This window comes from Pipistrellus hanaki (genome assembly GCF_964339955.1).
Source record: "Pipistrellus hanaki genome assembly, chromosome: 1".
Lineage (NCBI taxonomy): Eukaryota > Metazoa > Chordata > Mammalia > Chiroptera > Vespertilionidae > Pipistrellus > Pipistrellus hanaki.
In genome coordinates, this window is record NC_140503.1 from 159,648,887 (window position 1) to 159,653,471 (window position 4,585).

At 38.3% G+C, this 4,585-nt stretch overlaps 1 pseudogene across 1 annotated transcript; it reads left to right on the forward strand.

The window, feature by feature from the left end:
- Positions 1–1,724: 1,724 nt before the first annotated feature.
- On the forward strand, positions 1,725–2,302 carry LOC311621127 (ferritin heavy chain-like; annotated as a pseudogene). The gene has a single exon. The product of its transcript is annotated as a ferritin heavy chain-like (transcript).
- The last annotated feature ends 2,283 nt before the right edge of the window (positions 2,303–4,585 follow it).

Genomic DNA, 4,585 nt, shown 5'->3' on the forward strand with positions numbered 1-4,585 from the left:
AGAAAAAATATAGTTTTATTTTACGACGGGTACTTGTCCTGAGTAGCTTAAAAGCATGGCACAGACTGCATTTGTTGCATGAATAATGGCCCCTTTTATCTTCCAGCTTTGCGCATCAACGGACTTCTATGCCTGCCCCACTTCTTAGCACATTATCTCTGGTCATTCCATTTGTCATTATAGTTATGTGACTCAAAGGGTAATAATCTGGTGAAACAAGAAATGTTGAGTTCTCATCCTAAGCCAATAACTTCTCTTATAACCTTGTAGAGTTATGCAAGCTCCACATTCTCATCTTTAGAATGGCAGCGACAATAACCCTACCTCATGGGTTTATGGGAAAACAGAAGTTATTTTAAATGATGACAAAACACTTCATAAACAAGAGTCTGTGGAGCGGCATTGTTCTCAGACTTGTGCTGCCTTTCCAATTACAGAAAGAGTCAGCTGGAGCAGCTGACTGATCATTGCTGGAGCAGCAGTCCTTTCCCAGGAAGTGCAGCCACAGGGTGGAAGAGTGTCAAAATGAAATATGTATTAAAATATCCCTTTCACAATGTTGGGTATCAAAGGCTGCAATCAGATACTATCCTTGTCACAAAAAGGACTTGGGCTCTTTGCATCTAAATTTAACCTGGGTAAGCTTGTTAGAGGGGAATCAAAGATGAGAACATTGATTTTCTTCCTTTATCTTTACCATGTTGAAGGAGAATCATGAATGAGCATGAAGCAAGCTGCTATATCCCAATCTTCTCACGTATGCTCAATGTCTGACAGTAGCAAGATTTAGCAGGTTGAACAGAAAGAGCCCATGTGAACGGCAAAATTGTGCTCATCACAAGACCCTTGTTTGCTAACCCCTTTCTTTATTCCCTTATCCCTGGTTCATTGGTGTGTCTATGGGTAGTTTTTTGCACATTCTAGTTCTTGTTCTGCTTCAGGATGCTGGGCCTTCTCCCTGTTTCCAAAATTTGGGGATAAATTTCCATTTACAAAAGCTTTACAGATGGTGAACATTTACAGTTATTAGAAACAAAAGATGGTAGTAGCCATTAAACATAATTCCCTGGAATGCTCTCTGAATTTTTCTATGGGTTCTGCCTCAATGTTCCCCACTTCTCCTGGCCCTGAACACTTCCTTTAGCTCCATTCTCTTCTCTCTGGATCTATAATTTCTTCGGATTCTCAAGTGAAAGCTTGGAGTAGGATGAAAAAATTAGGAGCACGGAGAACCATGGTCACACCTATATGTTCTTGCTTCCATGCTTGCCCACCTCTCCCTTTCATGCTCTTCTCCACAAAGCCACTAGGAGGAGACCTATTAGAACCTATTCACAGGATTGCTGGGAGGCTTAAATCACATATATAATATGTAAAGCATTTATAACATATTAAAAGTTCTAGTGTATATATATTTTTTTCAGTAAATATTAGCTATTCATAGTAGCTGAAATATTGAAAGTTTCCTATAAATGACAGCAATTGTTATTATTGGAACAATTGTTACCTATTCTGTTGGGAGGTGGAGGGGAGCATTCTTCATTCTTTTTTAATTAAATTTTTGAGGTGACATTGGTGAATAAGATTATATAGGTTTTTACAGTCTTAGTGGAGAGTCACTCTGTTTCCTGCTTCAACAGTGCTTAGATGGAATCCAGTGCTAGATCCATCTCAGCCAGCTGCCCAGCGTCCTTAGACAGTCCCAAGGCCCTGCCACCACTCCAATGCTGCACAGAATAACAAGGACAGGGTCCACCTCGGAGGTGCACCAAAACTACCACCAGGACTCAGAGACCTCCATCAACCGCCAGATCAACCTGACACTCTATGCTTCCTTTGTCTACCTGTGCATTTCTTACTACCTTACTCTTTTGACAGTGATGACGTGGTTTTGAAGAACTTTGCCAAATATTTTCTTCACCAATCTCATGAAGAGAGAGAGCATGCTGAGAAACTGATGAAGCTGCAGAACCCACGAGGTGATGGAGTCTTCCTTCAGGATATCAAGACACCAGACTGTGATGACTGGGAGAAGGAGATGAATGCAATGGAGAATGCATTACACTTGGGGGGGGAAAAATGGTGTGAATCAGTCACTATTGCACTTGCACAAACTGGCCACTGACAAAAATGATCCTCATTTGTGTGACTTCATTGAGAATTATTACCTAATGAGCAGGTGAAATCCATTAAAGAACTGGGTGACCACATAACCAATTTGCACAGGTTGGGGGGCCCTGAAACTGGCATGGCAGAGTATCTCTTTGACAAGCACACCCTGGAAGACAGTGATAAGAGCTAAGCCTTAGGCTGGCTTCCCAGAGCCACAGGAGTGATTTCTTAGTCACCAAAGCAGTAAGTGCATGTTGGGGTTACCTTTTCTTTAACTTGTACCAAAACATCCACTTATTTCTTTCATTTGTACTATTCCTTCAAATAAAGTAATGTGACATCCCCCCAAAAACTATATCATTCCTATGATACATGATCTTTATATTGCATTGTGTGACTACTGTACAAAGTCAAATCATCTTCCATCACCATATATTTGACCCCTTTTACTCTCAATCCTCACCCCCTTCCTTCTGGTAACTACCGTACTGTTGTTTGTGACTGTAAATATTTGTATGTTTTTCTTGTTTGTTCATTTTATATACCACATATGAATGAAATCATAAGGTTCTTAACTCTTTCTGTCTGAATTTAACATGATATTCCAAAGGTCCACTCATGTTGTCACAAATGGCCTCAAAAAATTAAGGATAAAGTTACCATATGATCCAGCAACTTCTCTTCTGAGTATCTACCCAAAAATATTAAAAACATTTATTAGCAAAGATAAATGCTCACCATGTTCATTACAGTATTATTCACAGTGGCCAAGACATGGAAACAAGCAAAGTGTCCTTTGATGAAGAAGGGAAGATGTGGTACTTGTATACAATGAAATATTACTTAGTCATTTCTATTCTTAAACTTTCTCTATCATAGTCTTGCATCAATGATATTTTTTATTACATCTTAAGAAAGCTTCTTCAGAATTTTAAACTGTACAATGTATCTTATTTCAGCTAAATGATCCCACAAAAGTACAAAATACATCTGTACAAACTGTTTTAGAATATGCCAAAACCAGTTTGGCTCAGTGGTAGAGTGTCGGTCTGTAGACTGAAAGGTCCCGGGTTCGATTCCGGTCAAAGGCATGTACATTGGTTGCGGGCACATCCCCGGTAGGGGGTGTGCAAGAGGCAGCTGGTCGATGTTTCTCTCTCATCGACGTTTCTAGCTCTCTATCTCTCTCTCCCTTTCTCTCTGTAAAAAATCAATAAAATAAAAAAAAGAATAAATATATTGCCTCAATATATTTTATGTATCTTTTATTTGAGAAATAGAAATTATAAGAGGAGACTATTCAAGGGAAACATTCTCATATCTGAGGTGTATATGTGGGCTAAGGAAGATAGGGAGAATAAGGATCAGAATGTTGCTTGAGGTAAGTCTTCTTGAGAAAATGATGTTTTAGCAAAATCTTAAAGAAACCAGCTGAACATCAGGAAGGAGAGTTGAAAAAGAAAATAAAAAACCTAATATGGAAAGATGCATGGCATGTTGGAAGGATACCAGGAAGGCCAGTATGGCCTTCCCTCATGGATTTCAGCGTGGAGTGGAATTCAAATGAAAAAAGTCAGAGGTATAATAGAGGGCCAAAGTGTTTAGGGCCTCAGAGACCATTATATGGACTGTGTATACTGCATATATTTGAAAGCAGAGCCAAAGGTTTTTTAATGGATTGCATATGGGCTATTGGAGGCAAATTATGTCAAAGATAATTTCAAAATTTTTAACCTAAGCAGCTAAACCTAAAGATAGAATTGCCAACAATCAAAATGTGAAAGGAGAGGTTAGAGGATATATTATTAGTAGTTTAATCTTTAAATGTGCTGATATTTACATATCCAATATATATCCAAATACAGATATCTAGTAGGAAGGTAGATTCATGAATCTAGAATTCAGGAGAAACCATGGGCTTTATACTAGATGGCAGAATTTAGTGAATACAGATAGAAAACAAAAGTGCATCAAGGAATGAGAAGTCCTCAATCCTAGAGCACTCTAACATGACAAGTTTAGAGAGAAGAAGAGTAGGAGACAGAATGAGTTAACAGAGAGGTCCAAGAAAAATCAAAAGATTGTGATATAATAGAAACAACGTGAAGAAACTGTATCAAGGAAAATGGTATAATTAACCTTGTCAAATGTGCTGATAGCTAAAACAAGATGAGGACTGGGAGTTGGCCATCAGATTTAGTAATTAGAAATATGAAAATCATTGGTTACCTTGACAAGAGTCAATTCTTTGGAATGCTGGGGGAACCATCCTGATTTGAAAGAGTTGAAAAAAAAAATGGAGAAGAGAAAATGGAAACAGCCACTGTAGACAACTCTTCTCAGAAGTTTTACATTAATAGGGATTAAAGAAAAAGGGTTAACTATTGAGAGAATAAGGCCAAGAGAAGATATTTTATATGAAAGATGTTCTGGGAGATAGGAATGCTCTAGTGGAGAGCAAAGAAACTATGTA